Below are 18184 nucleotides of genomic sequence, written 5' to 3' on the forward strand. Positions count from 1 at the left end.
GGCAGCAAGGTTCTAGAAAGACCTCCCCTAAGACAATTGCTCAAGTGGTCAAGTGCATTCAAATTTGTTGTCTTCTTTTTGAATGTGGACATTATGATGTGGTAATTTTTGTGGTGGAATGGGAGCTACCAGTCTCAGATACATTTTAAGTTGAGCTAGGAAACAAGCAAGTGGTAAGAGCTCTTTGTATGTCTCAATCCAATTGACCAAGGATGGCTAATCTGCTGCTTTGAATAAAAAAGAACACATCCTATGGAGAATCTCAGCACACTGATGGTTTCAACCAAAGATTCCAGTGCTCATCTTGTCATGTAGTAAATATTTTCACTGCCAAAAGAAAATCTACAGAGGACAGACTTGCCAAAGAAATTAGGGCTTCAGTAATTAGCAAACCACAAGCCACTATGCATCTTGCATCAGTCGGAGATGAATGGGCACAGTTGGAAAAGTATTTCACCATTTGCCTGTTCTGTGAAAAAGAACCACAGGGGTGGAGGGAACAGGAATTTTTAAATTCCTTTATTACCCAATACAATTATGTGTTTCAGCCTAAACTAATGTTGGCACTATTCAGCAAGATTCTTTCATTCCACAAGGGTAAAATGAGAAGCAGAACAAATAGACTGTCTATGTTAGCTTTTCCCAGTGTATCTAAGAGAGACATCTCTGTTTGGAAATCGGCATTAAAACCTGCCTGCCTGATACAGTTTGATTCACTACTGTCTCTAAGATGGTAGCTGAAACAAAAACAAACCTGAGCCCCCAAACCACATCAATCCCTCCCTCCTCTTGAAAGCACCATTCTTTCATGTTCAACTTCCACAGTGGCCTTTTCATCACCTTGCTGGTTCCAAATTTTATTTTTCTCCATAGTACTAGTAATGTTAAAACACACACACACACACACACATGGCTTATATGTACACAGAATGGAAATACAGACCAAAAGATTGTCTCATTCACATTCAAGTAATTCCTCCGATAGGTAGTCAACTTATAGTAAGAAAACACTGTCTAAAGTATGGTGAGACCAGAATACAAAAGTAAAGCATTAATATGTCCTATGATGTTTGTTTGTCTCCTGAAAAAATGGAGTGTAAAGCAACCTCAAATATATAATACCTAGATGCCAAAACAAAATGATGCTTCCCACATAATTACACTTCAGAGGACCCTAACAAAGGAACTTCCAACCTTGGTAAGAATCACAGATCACAACTGCTTGCTCCTTAGTAAAAATCCCCATTGGATACCAGCTGACCATTTGGTACTAAGATCACTGTTCTGACTTCCCTTCACTGCTGGGGGAAAAAGGCAGGGATGAATGCTTAGCAAAATCCCTTCTGATTACTCCTCCTAACTTTCACTCAAACCAGTACACCCAGATATGGTTACTATGGCTTTTCCTTCTCCAACGGCATTAATGGGTGCTTCTTTTCCTCACTGTGTCCATCTTAATTAATTCCCTATACTTCCAGAGGTAGGGAGGTGGTCCTTCCCAAGTCCTTAGTTGTTTGTGAAAATTCTAGCTGCTTATATCAAGAAACTTCAAAGCTAACTCTGCAGGAAAAGAAATCATCAAAAATAAGCATATGGGACAAGATCAAATATTACGTGCTTTGGGTGAGCAATAACAAACATAGGTAACTTGGCCATAAAATTTTTTAAATGGATTGAGTTTTCCCTCAATATTTTAGAACTTTACAAAATCTCTCTACCACCTGTTAAGTTAAACCAAGCCCAACTTTGGGAATACGTATTAAATGTAGGGCAAAAAGTTATTTTAAAAATCTTTGTTAAGTAATATGCAAAAATATGCACTTTTATGGTCACAGATATATTAATATCGTGCATAGGAGTATATAAATGAGCAAGGAAGCCAACAAAAAATTCTTTGACTACAAATATAATTAAATCCTTTTAGGAGACAACTATGAACTAGTTAAGCCTAAATAGTAACATATATTTAAATAAATTTTAAAAGACAAATGTAAACCTCTCCACCAATAAAAAACAAGTAGTAGCATATTTTCCAAGAGATTTTTACGGTAGTTTTTATCTTTATAATTTGCAACTTATGCCAAAATGCTGCATCTGAACTCTGAGTAAATTTAGGACACTGACTCTAAACCAGAAGAAAAATGACAATGGCAGCTGACATTTATGGACAGTGTCCAGTTACTGTGTGAGCATGTAATAAGCACAACTTCTTTCATTTAATCTTCATTAAGATGAGATGAGTGAGCACTATTATGATTCCTTTTAAAGAGGTGAAAACCATGCCAGAGAGAAAGAACTCAATCCAGGTCTGATGCCAAACTCCAAATTTATTAATTCTTTTACATATTTTTGAGATTAATTCTTTAAAAATAATTCAATTTACCAAACCAACACAGATTACAAATTTTCTAATAAATATCATTTCCCTAAATATATACTGCTAGTTATTCTTACAACCGGAATAAACAAAGATACATCTTATGCTCTTTGAAACATTTTTAATAAACTTTGTTAAAAGTATTGTTATTTTTAGGGGCACCTGGGTGGCTCAGTTGGTTAAGGGTCTACCTTCAGCTCAAGTCATGAGCTTGAGGTCCTGGGATCGAGTCCCACATCAGGCTCCCTGTTCAGCGGGGAGTCAGCTTCTTCCTCTCCCTCTGCTCCTCCCCCTGCTCGTTCTCTCTCTCTCTCTCTCAAATAAATAAACAATCTTTTTAAAAAGTGAATCCTTTAAAAAAACTATTATGCTAATTTTAGAGTATAATTAATCTTTAATTCTCTGTATACATTCATTTCACTTATGGACTGAAACAAGCTATTTAAATAGTAATGAATGACTGATAACAGATGCTCACAGAGCACATACTGTATCCACTATCCTTCACATTATGTATGAGTTCTGGGACAAAATTTATGAGTAGAGCAGAGGCTGGAATAGTATCCTCAGGGAACTAACATGTTTCTTTGAGGATTTTGTTTCCATTTGGGTGTACCTGAGGATCTGGAAATTCATTTTCAACATCAACAAAGTTGTGCTATGAAGCGCTGACCCAGAGGCAACTGGGAAGACCCCTGCTCCCCACCATGACCCTTGAGCACCAATTTTTCTAGGACAGAACAGGAACCCACCTCAGGCTGGTGAACAGAGGAAGGACCTCAATGAAGAAACCAAAGTATCCTTTTAAGCAGAGTTAGCATTTCCCAAACTCTCCCTGAAACACAAAGAAGGGCTAAGAGTTTGGTTTCAAAGAACTTCCTGGCTGTGACTCAGGCTGCTAAAAGTCAGAATAAGAAGAAAGCCAAGACCTCAACCAAGCAAGTCACTAATGACAGGAGTCACTGTCAATAAACTTAAAAGCAAGATTTGCCACAGATAAGCTACGATACAGCTAATTCATTCAGGAAAAATAGAGACCTGGCTCTGTGCGCATGTTTTACACCACAATATATTCACCAAGAAAAATAATATTCTGCCAAGGAACATCTTAATGACACAGGAAATTGTCTATGCCTGATAAGGTCACTGCCCTCAGAGGCAAAATCTCTTGAGACTAAGTTGGCCCCAGAGCCACACCAGGATATATAGTCTAGTGTCGATTAAAAAAAATAATAATAATAAATGAGGCCCATTTTCCAAGGGTGGAGAGCACACCTGACTAACAGTGTGGGTGCCTGGGCTCTAGTCATGATTCTGCCTGCAGCTATGTGCCCTTGAAATCTTGAGTAAGTCACAGTGTATAGAGGACAGTTTTTGCACTGGTAAAAAGGAACCGATTAGACAAGTTTAGTGGTTCTCAAATTTTCCTCCCATGGAACACCAGTATTCCACAATTTCAGAGTGTGGTTTTTCTGTAGCTCAAATAAAATAATAGGCCATCTGTCTGCAAAGTTCTTTCTCATGATTGTTATACTTCTGGGGTTTGAAACTACTGGTCAGTTATGAGCAAGCAGAAATTGATTACTAACAGAAAAGGGTACATTTGTTTTTGTTTTCCAGTCTCGTGTGTTAGGGGTTGGAATTTTGAACTTCATACTTAAAACAGTTTTTTCTATTGCTAATAAAAGTATTCCTGATACAAATGATAGAATCAAAGACACAAAGTTTTCATGTTCCAACACACACACACACACACACACACACACACACACACACACACACACACACACACACACCCCTTCCTGGTGCTTTGCTAGTGACCAGATTTGAGATTCACCAGATTAGTAACATCTAAAAAGTAGCCCTGGGTTGAAAGGAGAACATATATGTAATGTTAAGTGAGGTGCTGCATATGTCCTCCTCACTTGCATGCTTTCCAGGGGCATGGAGTTCCCTCTTAATGTCCAGGGTCCCTGCTGCCATCCTGTGTGCCTGCAGCCATCTTTCTCTAGGAATTCCTATATCTAGGAATAAAGAATTAGAGAAACAACAGCCCATCGATCTAGTCAACTCTTGTAACTTTCTCACTGATCACAGCACTACAATGCTGATGTGAAACTGTCGTAAGGAAAGTATGGGCAAGTTCTTAAGATGTCCAATCAGAATGATTCAGGCTAGGTTTATAATAACAAATGCTGGTGAGTGTGTGGCCTAGATGACAATAGGAAACTATCCTAACAATTAACAGGAACTAGAAAAACCACCAGGAGAAGGATATGAAATCATATCATCTGCCTTCTCAGGTAGAAAAAGAATCACAAGTGAAAAGTCAGATTTCTAAACCTAACCAAGTAATGTAGAATTTTTAAGCCCCAGAGAAGCAAACACTAAATAGCTTATATCCGAGTTCTTCAGAGAAACAGAACCAATTGGATATATGTGTACGTACATGTAGACTTATTTAAAAAAACTGGCTCACATAATTACGGAGGCTGAGAAGTTCCAAAATCTATAATCAGAAAGCTGGAAACAGGAGAGTCAATGGTGTAGTTCTAGTCTAACAGCCTGTAGGTTTAAGACTCAAGAAGAGCTGATGTTTCAGTTTGAGTCCAAAGTTAGGGAAAGATTGCTGTTCCAGTTCAAGGCATTCAGGCAGGAGGAGGTCCCTCTTACTTACAGGAGGGTCAACTTTTTGTTCTATTCAGGACTTACACCCACCCTCATAAAGGAGGGCCACATTACTCAGTCTAGAGATTCAAATCTCATCCAGAAATACCCTCACAGATGCACCTAGAATGTTTGACCACATGTCTGAGCTTCCTGTAGCCCAGCTGAGTTTAACACATAAAATTTACCATCACAAGTGCAGTCCTTCTCAAGGTGGTACCCATATTCCTCATATCTCCTTAAATCTCCAAATAAATAATAACAAATACATAATTCAGCCTAACATGATACAACTATCCTATGTACAACTGAAAATGCATTAACTCCTTCCCCAGAAGAGGAGGTAAACTCCTTGAATGACGTTTGTTCTCCTTAATAACCCACTTAAGTTATTTAAGGTTATATAGAATAAATAATATTTAAATAAACATTATGATATAAAGTCAATACATCTTGAGTTACATGATAAGGGAATAAAAGAGGGAAGAAAACAGAGATATTTGCTGTATATACAATATAATATATATATAGTGTATGTGTGTGTATATATATACATACTGTGTGTGTATACACACATACACACAAACACATGTATATGCATAACAAAATAAAGAGGAAATTACTCATAACAATTACAGTCCTTGTTTCTGTAAGGGTCATGTCACTATAGCTAGTATTTATAACTACCTTCTTTCATTATCCATTCTGTATTCTTTTGCCTTCAGCAAGCCTCTTAGCTCATCATGGTTTTTTACCAGGTGGGGTAACCCAAACCTTCATTCCTGCAGGTCCAGGCTATTTATAGTCTTGCCTGGACTGGGTTGTTGTCGTTTTCCAATGACCTTAATACAGGGCATAGTAATACTAAGAAACACCCTGAGGGATCTCCTGTATTCAAGAGAAACTTCCTTGCCTCCACTGTGGAGCAATAGTATGATTTCCTCTTAGTAGTCAGGATCAATCAGTCCAGCTAACACTGTAACACCTTTCTTTGCCTGCTGAATCAGAGGCATGAAGAGCCTGAAGTGGCAGGTGGCAATCTTAACTTCCAGTTCAATGGGATCATTGTTGTGTCTCCTGGTGGAAACATTCTTCCTTCTGGAACTAAGATTTCTAGGCTGCAGAGCATAAAGTCATGGGAAGAGGAATTAAAAGTTTTCCTAGTAAGTCACTAGGGGTAATAGTGAGTGGTGCCACTCCCATTTCCATCTCTTGATTCCTGGACCTATGAATCCTAGCTATGGGAGAAACAACTGATTGAGCACATATACAGCCTTCTAGGGAACCCGGCTCCAATCCCACAAGGTAATGGCACCTAGCTGGCACTGTAACTGAGATTTCAAAAGACCATTCCACTGTTCAATCAACCAGCTGCTTCAGGGTGTTGGGAAACATGTTAAAATAGGTGAATTCTATTGACCCAATGATACACTTCATTTGCTGTGAAGACAGTTCCTTGATCAGATGCAATGTAGTGTGGAATACCATGACAGCAGATAAGACATTCTATAACTCCATGGCGGGCAGCTTTGGAAGAAACATTGCATAGAGGAAATGCAAATCTATATCCAGTGTGTCTATTCCGGTAAATACTGCCTGCCCCTACCAAGAGGGAATCAGTCCAATGTAAATAACTTCAATCAACCTCAGTCTCTGGTAGCTGGCTAATGACCCTAAGGAGTGGTGCCATATAAAGGGGCTCAATGTTAGTCTCTGTTGCTGGCAAATTTGGGCGGTCAACAGCACCCATTTCCAGGTCAGTCTTGGTGAATACAAATCCATGTTACTAGGAACATGATGTATAACCCCACTGCTGCCAGCACGGCCACTTTGTTCATGAGCCCACTGGGTGATGACAGGGGTGGCTGGGAAAGAGGCTGAATGGCATCCACAGAATAGATCATCCTAACCACTTGATATTAAAATCTTCCTCTGCTGAGGTCACCTTTGGTGAACATTCACATGGGACACAAATATCTTCATGATTTTTGCCCATCAGAGAGATCTACTCACACAACTCTTCCTGAAATTCCTTCATCACCAATTTTCCTATCATGTTCCCTCCAACTCCCTGACCATTGAGCCAAACCACTGGCCCGATGAATCGCACATCTGGCCATTTCTCCTTCCAAGCAAAGTGAACAACCAGATATACTGCTCAAAGTTCTGCTCATTGGGGTGATTTCCCTTCAGCAATGTCTTTCAGGTATATCCCAAAAAGGGGTTATAGTGCTGGAGCTGTCCACTTTCAGGTGGACTTACAGAACTCTCTCTAAAGGAGGCCCAAGTCTTCTCTTCCTCTATGAAGTAATCATAGAGAACTCCTTTCAAAACCATAGCTGCAAGCTAGGAGAGCGAAGGCAGTGTAATGAAAGTAGCGCCATGGGCACTAGGGTTACTTCTTCTTGTAACATTTTCTTTTCCTTTAAATTTTTTTATTGTTATCGTAATCACCATACATTACATCATTAGTTTTTGACGTAGTGTTCTATGATTCCTTGTTTCTGTATAACACCCAGTGCTCCATGCAGAATGTGCCCTCTTTAATACCCATCACCAGGCTAACCCATCCTACCACCCCCCTCCCCTCTAGAACCCTCAGTTTGTCTCTCATGGTTCGTCTCTCCCTCTGATTTTCCCCCCTTCATTCTTCCCATCCTGCTAACTTTTTTTTTCTTCACATATATTGCATTATTTGTTTCAGAGGTACAGATCTGTGATTCAACAGTCTTGCACAATTCACAACGCTCACCATAGCACATACCCTCCCCAATGTCTATCACCCAGCAAACCCATCCCTCCCAACCCACCCCCATTCCAGCAACCCTCAGTTTGTTTCTTGAGATTAAGATTTCCTCATATCACTGAGGTCATATGATATATGTCATTCTCTGATTGACTTATTTCGCTCAGCATAACACCCTCCAGTTCCATCCACGTCATCGCAAATGGCAAGATTTCATTGCTTTTGATGGCTGCATAATGTTCCATTGTATATATATACCACATCTTCTTTATCCATTCATCTGTTGACGGACATCTTGGCTCTTTCCACAGATTGGGTTTTGAGGACAATGCTGCTATAAACATCGGGGTGCATGTCACCCGTCGGATCCCTACATTTGTATCTTTGGGGCAAATACCCAGTAGTGCAATTGCTGGGTTGTATGGTATCTCTATTTTGAACTTTTTGAGGAAACTCCATACTGTTTTCCAGAGGGGTTGCACAAGCTTGCATTCTCACCAACAGTGGAGGAGGGTTCCCCTTTCTCCCCATCCCTGCCAACATCTGTCATTTCCTGACTTGTTAATTTTAGCCATTCTGACGGGTGTGAGGTGGTATCTCATTGAGGTTTTGATTTGGATTTCCCTGATGCCGAGCGATGTTGAGCACTTTTTCATGTGTCTGTTGGCCATTTGGATGTCTTCTTTGGAAAAATGTCTGTTCACGTCTTCTGCCCACTTCCTGATTGGATTATTTGTTCTTTGGGTGTTGAGTTTGATAAGTTCTTTATAAATTTTGGATACTAGCCCTTTATCTGATGTCATTTGCAAATATCTTCTCCCATTCTGTTGGTTGTCTTTTGGTTTTGTTGACTGTTCCTTTGCTGTGCAAAAGCTTTTTATCTTGATGAAATCCCAATAGATCATTTTTGCCCTTGTTTCCCTTGCCTTTGGCGATGTTTCTAGGAAGAAGTTGCTCCGGCTGAGGTCGAAGAGGTTGCTGCCTGTGTTCTCCTATAGGAATTCGATGGACTCCTGTCTCACGTTTAGGTCTTTCAACCATTTTGAGTCTATTTTTGTGTGTGGTGTAAGGAAATGGTCCAGTTTCATTCTTCTGCATGTGGCTGTCCAATTTTCCCAACACCATTTGTTGAAGAGACTGTTTTTTTTCCATTGGACATTCTTTCCTGCTTTGTCAAAGATTAGTTGACCATAGAGTTGAGGGTCTATTTCTCGGCTCTCTATTCTGTTCCATTGATTGATGTGTCTGTTTTTGTGCCAGTACCAGACTGTCTTGATGATGACAGCTTTGTAATAGAGCTGGAAGTCTGGAATTGTGATGCCGCCAGTTTTGCATTTCTTTTTTAACATTCCTCTGGCTACTCAGGGTCTTTTCTGGTTCCATACAAATTTTAGGATTAGTTCTTCCATTTCTTTAAAAAAGTGGATGGTCTTTTGATGGGGATTGCATGGAATGTGTAGATTGCTCAGGGTAGCATTGACATCTTCACAATATTTGTTCTTCCAATCCATGAGCATGGAACGTTTTTCCATTTCTTTGTGTCTTCCTCAATTTCTTTCATGAGTATTTTACAGTTTTCTGACTAAAGATCCTTTGCCTCTTTGGTTAGATTTATTCATAGGTATCTTATGGTTTTGGGTGCAATTGTAAATGGGATCAACTTCTTAATTTCTCTCTCTTCTGTCTTGTTGTTGGTGTATAGGAATGCCACTGATTTCTGTGCATTGATTTTTATATCCTGACACTTTACTGAATTCCTATATGAGTTCTAGCAGTTTTGGGGTGGAGTCTTTTGGGGTTTTCGACATAAAGTATCAGATCATCTGCAAAGAGTGAGAGTTTGACTTTTTCTTTGCCGATTTGGATGCCTTTGATTTATTTTTGTTGTCTGATTGCTGTGGCTAGGCTTCTAATACTGTGTTGAATAGCAGTGGTGAGAGTGGACATCCCTGCCGCGTTCCTGACCTTAAGGAGAAAGCTCTCAGTTTTTCCCCATTGAGAATGATATTTGCTCTAGGTTCTTCATAGATGGCTTTTAAGATATTGAGGTATGTACCCTCTATCCCTATACTCTGAAGAGTTTTGATCAAGAGAGGATGCTGTACTTTGTCAGATGCTTTTTCTGCATCTATTGAGAGAATCCTATGGTTCTTGTTCTTTCTTTGATTAATGTATTGTATTACATTGATTGATTTCTAGATGTTGAACCAACCTTGCAGCCCAGGGATAAATCCCACTTGGTGGTGGTGAATAATTCTTTAACTGTACTGTTGGATCCTATTGGCTAGTATTTTGGTGAGAATTTTTGCATCCATGTTCATCCAGGATATTGGTCTGCAATTCTCCTTTTTGATGGGGTCTTGGTCTGGTTTGGGGATCAAGGAAGTGGTGGCCTCATAAAATGACTTTGTAAGTTTTCTTTCCATTTCTATTTTTTGGAACAGTTTCAGGAGAATAGGTATTAATTCTTCTTTAAATGTTTGGTATAATTTGCCTGGGAAGACATTTGACCCTGGGCTTTTGTTTGTTAGGAGATTTTTGATGACTGCTTCAATTTCCTTAGTGGTTATAGGTCTGTTCAGGTTATCTATTTCTTCCTGGTTCAGTTTTGGCAGTTGATACATCTCTAGGAATGCATCCATTTTTCCAGGTTATCTAATTTGTGGGCATATAGTTGCTCATAATATGTTCCTAGAATTGTTTGTATTTCTTTGGTGTTGGTTGTGATCTCTCCTCTTTCATTCATGATTTTGTTGATTTGGGTCCTTTCTCTTTTCTTTTTGATAAATCTGGCCAGGGGTTTATCAATCTTGTTAATTCCTTCGAAGAATCAGCTCCCAGTTTCGTTAATCTGTTCTACTGTTCTTTTGGTTTCTATTTCATTGATTTCTGATCTGATCTTTGTTATTTCTCTTCTCTTGCTGGGTTTAGGCTTTCTTTGCTGTTTTTTCTCTAGCTCCTTTAGGTGTAGGGTTAGGTTGTGTATTTGAGACCTTTCTTGTTTCTTGAGAAAGACTTGTATTACTATATACTTTCCTCTTAGGACTGCGTTTGCTGCAACCCAAAGATTTTGAAGAGTTGTGTTTTCATTTTCATTGGTTTCCATGAATTTTTTTAATTCTTCTTTAATTTCCTGGTTGACCCATTCATTCTTTAGTAGGATGCTCTTTAGCCTCCATGTATTTGAGTTACTTCCGACTTTCCTTTTGTGATTGAGTTCTAGTTTCAAAGCATTGTGGTCTGAAAATAGGCAGGGAATAATCCCAATCTTTTGGTACCAGTTGAGACCTGATTTGTGACCTAGGATGTGATCTATTCTGGAGAATGTTCCATGGGCACTAGAAAAGAATGTGTATTCTGTTGCTTTGGGATGGAATTTCTGAATATGTCTGTGAAGTCCATTTGGTGCAGTGTGTCATTTAAAGTCTTTATTTCCTTGTTGATCTTTTGCTTAGATGATCTGTCCATTTTAGTCAGGGGGGGTGTTAAAGTCCTCCACTATTATTGTATCGTTCTCAATGTGTTTCTTTGCTTTTGTTATTAATTGCCTTATATAACTGGTTGTTCCCATGTTAGGGGCATAGACATTTACAACTGTTAGATCTTCTTGTTGGATAGACCCTTTAAGTAGGATATTGTGTCCTTCCTCATCTCTTATTAGAGTCTTTGTTTTAAAATCTAATTTTTCTGATATAAGGATTGCCACCCCAGCTTTCTTTTGGTGTCCATTAGCATGGTAAATGCTTTTCCACCCCCTCACTTTCAATCTGGGGGTGTCTTTGGGGCTAAAATGAGTCTCTTGCAGACAGCATATGGATGGGTCTTGTTTTTAATCCAATCTGATAGCCTGTGTCTTTTGATTGGGGCATTTAGCCCATTTACATTCAGGGTAACTATTGAAAGATAGGAATTTAGTGCCATTGTATTGCTTGTAAGGTGACTGTTACTGTATATTGTCTGTGTTCCTTTCTGATCTATGCTGCTTTTAGGCTCTCTCTTTGCTTAGAGGACCCCTTTCAATATTTCTTGGAGGGCTGGTTTCGTGTTTGCAAATTCCTTTAGTTTTTGTTTCTCCTGGAAGCTTTTTATTTCTTCTTCTATTTTCAGTGACAGCCTAGCTGGATATAGTATTCTTGGCTGCATATTTTTCTCCTTTAGTGCTCTGAAGATATCATGCCAGTCCTTTCTGGCCTGCCAGGTCTCTGTGGATAGGTCTCTTGCCAATCTAATGTTTCTACCATTGCAGGTTACATATCTCTTCTCCCGAGCTGCTTTCAGGATTTTCTCTTTGTCTCTGAGACTCTTAAGTTTTACTATTAGATGTCGGGGTGTTGACATATTTTTATTGATTTTGAGGGGGGTTCTCTGTGCCTCCTGGATTTTGATGTGTTTCCTTCCATACATTAGGGAAGTTCTCTGCTATAATTTGTTTCAATATATCTTCTGCAACTCTCTCTTTCTTCTTCTGGGATCCCAATTATTCTAATATTGTTTCATCTTATGGTATCGCTTATCTCTCCAATTCTGCCCTCGTGATCCAGTAGTTGTTTATCTCTCTTTCTCAGCTTCTTTATTTTCCATCATTTGGTCTTCTATATTGCTGATTCTCTCTTCTGCCTCATTTATCCTAGCAGTTAGTGCCCCCATTTTTTATTGCATCTCATTAATATCCTTTTTGATTTCGACTTGGTTAGATTTTAGTTCTTTTATTTCTCCAGAAAGGGTTTCTCTAATAACTTCCACGCTTTTTTCAAGCCCAGCTAGTATCTTTAAAATCATGATTCTGAACTCTAGGTCCTACATCGTACTAATGTCCCTATTGAGTAGGTCCCTGGCAGTCGGGACTACCTCTTGTTCTTTTTGTTGAGGTGATTTTTTCCATCTTGTCATTTTGTCCAGAGGAGAATAGATGAATGAGAGAACAAAATGCTAACAGCATAACAACGTCCCCAGAAAATATACTCTAAACAAATCAGAAAAGACCTAAAACCAGGGGAAAAGAAAGGGAAAGAAAGAAAAAAGAAAGAGAAAAAAAAAGATAAAAACAAACAAAAAGAGAACAAAACAAACAGAATATGATCAAATATGATCAGGCTGGTGCATAGATCAGTGCCACACACTAGATTTTGGGTGTATTTTGGTCTGTTAGAAGAAAGTGCCCCCCAAAATTTTAAAGAAAGAAAGACTTATATATGTACAAAATAAGGGTTGATACGATGAAGGGATGGAATATGACTGTAAAGATGAAAATTATAAAAAATTTTATAAATGGAATTGATAAGTTGTTTGAAATATGAAAGAAGAGGATTTAAAAAAAAAGAAAAAAGGGGGGGAGAGAATGTGATTAGGCAGGAGACTAAAACGAAGCCATACACTAGAGATTTAAGGTATATTTTGATCTGTTAGAAGAAACTGTATCTCAAATTTTTAAGGAGAGAACCACTTATATATATATATGGCAAAAATAAGGGTAACTACTATGAAGGGATAGAGTATGACTCTAAAAATGAAAAATAAAAAATTTTTTTAAGAAAAGGATTGATGTTGGTTGAAAAAGGGAAAAAGAAAAAGTAAAAAAAAATTAACTTTGAAAGACTAAAGAATCATGGTAGAAAAGCCATGAATTCTATGTGCAATATTCCCCTAGCACTGGAGTTCTGCCATTCTCATTGATCGGTAAACTTGGTCTTGGTTGGCTGTTCTTGCTGATCTGGGGGAGGGGCCTGTTGCCATGGTTCCCAAATGTCTTTGCAGGAGGCGGAATTGCCCTGCTCTGGTCGGTCTGGGCTAAGTAATCTGCTCAGTTTTGCTCTCGGGAGCTTTTGTTCCCTGCAAGCTTTCCGTACAGCTTTGGAGGACGAGAGTGAGAATGGTGGAGTCCCAATCTCCACCCCGGAGGAGCTGAGAACTCGGGGCCCTGCTCCTCAGTGCGCCCCAGAGAAAAGCAGTCAATCACTCTTGTCTCCCTGGTCTCCAGTCACACTCTGTGCTCCCCGGCCTGTGACCGAGCGTTTCTATCTCTGGCACCCAACTCAATGTGGAGTCTCCAAACCCAGCAGATCCCTGTGGTGTGCTCCCGTGCCGCTCCTCCCGGGGGAGGAAGGGGTGTCTCCCCAGATCTGCCACTTGTTGGGTCCCTGCTGGAGGAGCAGTGGCCTGACTGTGTCACCGATCAGTTTATGGCAACCCCGAGCTGAGAGCCCGTGCCTCGGCTCCATCTCTGCAGCCGGCTTCCCCACTCTGATACCCAGGAGCTCTGCCGCACTCAGGCAACCCTGGTCTTTCTGTGACCCAGAGAGTCCTGAGACCACAGTGTCCCGTGAGGGTTCCACCCCCCGCTTAGCCACTGGAGCAACGTCCCTCAGCGGAGCCGACTTTTTTTTTTTTTTTTAAAGATTTTATTTATTTATTTGACAGAGAGAGACATAGCAAGAGAGGGAACACAAGCAGGGGGAGCTGGAGAAGCAGGCTTCCCACAGAGCAGGGAGCCCGATGCAGGGCTCAATCCCAGGACCCTGGGATCATGACCTGAGCCGAAGGCAGACGCTTAAGGACTGACCCACCCAGGTGCCCCAGCAGAGCCGACTTCTGAAGGTTCCGATTTTGTGCTCCGCTGCTCTATCACTTGCCAGAAGCGGCCAATGGAGGCCCCCTCCCCCACCATCTATCCTCCCGAATTTGGCCTCAGATTCCCTTCTCCGCACATCCTACCTTCCAGAAAGTGGTCACTTTTCCATTCAGAGAGTTGTTGCTCTTCTTTTCTTCGATCTCTTGTTGAGTTCATAGGTGTTCAGAATGGTTTGATCCCTATCCAGCTGAATTCCTGAGACCAGACGAAATCCAGGTCTCCTACTCCTCCGCCATCTTGCTCCGCCCCCCTCTTCTTGTAACTTCTTTGTGCCCTCTGGGCCTTCTCAAGCTGATCTTATATATTCTGCTTCCATCTGATGATAGGGTTTTGTTGAGTACACCCAACTTTATGGCTTGGTGGGTCAGATAACATCCAGCTCAGACTGCAAGGTTTATGGTTGTGTTCGGTCTCTACAGACCAAAAAAGCTGTTTCTCATGTTTCTCAAGAGGATGGTATTTATCAGCGGACAATGGCAGGGCTTTGCTCCAAAATCCTAAGTGCCTATGTTGCAATTTACCTATACATGTCAGCCAAAGGCTCCAGGCAGCATCCCTATCTTTCACTGATACTTCAAGTGCCATTGGATCCACTGGATCATATGGCCCACCTGGCAGAGCAGCCTGCATGAAAGCCTGGACCTGTTGCAGAGCCTTCTCTTTTTCTGGGCCCCACTCAAAACTAGCAACTTTTCCAGTCACTCAGTAAATGGGCCAGAGTAACACACCCAAATGAAGAATATGTTACCTACAAAATTCAAAGAGGTCCAATAGGTTGTAAGAGGGACCAGATGCAACAACTTACCCTTCACCATAGAAGGAATATCTTGACATGCCCCACACACCTCTGAAATTTCACTGAGGTAATAAAGGCCTCTGAATTTTATTTGGATTTAATTCCCACCCTCTGGCAAGCAAATATTGTATCAGTAAGTCCAAAGCAGTTGCCACTCCTTACTCACTAGGTCCAATCAACATAATATCTCAACATAATGGGCAGTGTGATATACTGTGGAAGGGAAAGGTGATCAAGATCCCTGCCAACTAAAATGTGTCATAGGACTGGAGAGCTGATATATCCCTGAGATAGGACAGTGAAGGTGTCTTGCTGGCCTTGCCAACTGAAAGCAAAATGCTTCTGGTGATCCTTATTCAAAGGTATGAAGAAAAAGCATTTGCCAGACTAATAGCAGAATACCAGGGAATGTGTTGATTTGCTCAAACAATGAAACTACACTTATACAGTAGCTGCAGTTAGACTCACCACTTGGTTAAGCCTACAATAATCCACTTCATTCTCCAAATCCATCTGTCTTCTGCACATGACAAAGAGGCAAACTGAATCACTAGCTCTGCATCTTTCAAGTTCTTGATAGTGGCACTAATCTATATAATCCCTCCAGGAATGCATTATTTGTTTTGGCTTACCATTTTCCTAGGTAGAAACAGTTCTAGTGGTTTCCACTAGATTTTTCCCACAATAGCCCTCACTCCAGAGGTCAAAGAACCAATGTGGGGATTCTACCAGCTGGTGAATATATCTACTCTAAGTATGCATTCTGAAACTGGGGAAACAGCCACAGGATAGGTTAAGGGACCCAATGGGCCCACTATGAGATGGACCAAAGATAAAATTCCATTGATCCTCTGACTTCTATAAGCCCCTACCCTGACTAAAGGACCACAGTGACATTTTGGGTCTCCCAGAATTAGTGTCAGTTCAGAGCCTGAAAATCTGATTATTTTCTTTTCCCCAATACACAGTTACCCTAGTAAAAGGCCATAGATCCCTTTGGGGAAGACTGGGAGAAAAATTAACAGTACAAAGTTTTGGCAGTGTACATGGGTTCTTCCCTAAGGGGTCTTAGCCTCTCTTTCATCTGAGGGGTTCAGGATGTGTAAACTGGTTCAAGTCTAGTAACTGATTAAGGCGATGTGACTCTCTATTACTATGATTCAGGTTAGACTTCTGTTCATTGACCTAGAACATTTCTGCTTATACAGACCAAGTAAGAATTTAGTAGGCTTCTTATCTATTTCACTTCTAGGAACACCACAATCAACTAGCCAATGCCACAGGTCTGCTTTAACTCTGCTGTCCATGACAGTAGTCATGCCCACCTTGCCTTTAGTGGCTGAGTGCTGCCACTTGGCCCCTGTTACCCCAGGATCCAGTTACTCCCACTGCAATTAGGTTCCCCTGTTCAGTGAACACAGTTCCCACTATAAGGTCTGGCCTACAAGAGAAGGGAGATTGCAAAGTTCTTCATGGTTTCTGGGGCTCCCCTCACAAACATATTTCTCACAGTAATGGTGAAAGGTATGTCTTCTGGACCCTCCCAGGGTGGGTGAGTAAGTCTTAAATGAAATATCTGTTCTACTATTTCAATCTCCCTAAGCTTTTTAATCCCTTCCTCTACACTAAACAAAGGCCAATCCAGCGTTTCAAACTCACTCACTGCGGGCCACTCTGGAAAACACAGAAATTCCAGAAATGAAAATAAATACTCATAAAGATTAAAAACTCAAAGATGGGTAGAACAGTAGACCTGACAAAGGTAAAAATATAATAATGATAATTAGCAAACTAGAAGGCATCTGCAATGATTCATAAAAAGACAGACTGAAAATATGTAAGACAAATTAAGAAACATTAATGATAGACTGGGTAACCCCAATAAACACTCAATAGGTATATTGAGAAATAGAAGTAAAGAAAAGAAGGAAATGAATATTCAAATAAACACTGCCATAACATTATCTAGAACTGAAGACAGACAGTCCTCAGACTGAAAACGCAGATCATGTATCAAGAAGAATAAATAAGGACAAGTCCATTTCTATACATATCTTACTGAAACTCCATAAAAGTAATACACAAATTCTCAGGGAAAGTCCCAACAGTTCCCAGTAAAATAATAACAGTAAATATAATAGCAACATTATTATTGTTTTAGCTGCCAATTTCTACACTCTTACTCTGTGCCAGACCCTCTAAAAAAAAATTACAACTATTATTATTTTTTTTAGTTTTAACCTTCAAAACAGCCTGTGAGATAACTCATATTCTCATTTTACGGATGAAGAAACACTATATTATAACTAAATATATACAAATACATAAACTATACACATATATAATAAAATAGTAGTTTTCTTACTGATCTTTCCACCTATAGTCTCATTCCCTACTCTGATTCATTGTTCACCAGAATGTGACCTACTACAATGATCTTTTAAAATTCAAACCAGTCAGAATCAATCCCTCTTCAAATTTACCATCCAACTATACCAACAGAAAACTAATTCTATGGGAAGATATTCAAGATCCTTACTATTCCACCTAATCTCTTGCTATACCACCCTCCGGTACTCTCCACACACATATAATATGCACTTTCGTATCTTTACATGATCCTCTACCTACTAGGTCCACTCCCAGCTAGCCAACCTGGAATGACTAAGTCCAAGGCATTCTCCCTCTGAGAACTGGTAAATATTAGCCAATGGTGATGTAGGAAGTAAGTCTATAGCATGATTATACTTCCTGAGCATCATTTCACACCTCTGCCCTGAGCAAGTACAAACTTTTCTAAGGTGTCTCTCTCATCTTTGTTTTTTCTACATTTTTCCTCCTTTCTTTCCTTCCTCAGAAGGATAGATGTATTAGCAATATTGATGTTCCAATTCTTTCCATTTCCCCACTTCAGCTCTCTGAGGTTCTGCAAACTATAGAGATGGGAGAGTACAGAAGTTGTTATTTACC

The 18184-nt window shown here is 40.0% G+C and overlaps 1 protein-coding gene across 2 annotated transcripts in view; it reads right to left on the minus strand.

The window, feature by feature from the left end:
- The window catches only part of GMDS (GDP-mannose 4,6-dehydratase), a 652731-nt gene that overhangs the window by 522078 nt on the left and 112469 nt on the right, over nucleotides 1-18184 (minus strand). The window lies entirely within an intron of this gene.

This window comes from Zalophus californianus, chromosome 7 (genome assembly GCF_009762305.2).
Source record: "Zalophus californianus isolate mZalCal1 chromosome 7, mZalCal1.pri.v2, whole genome shotgun sequence".
Classification (NCBI taxonomy): Eukaryota; Metazoa; Chordata; class Mammalia; order Carnivora; family Otariidae; genus Zalophus; species Zalophus californianus.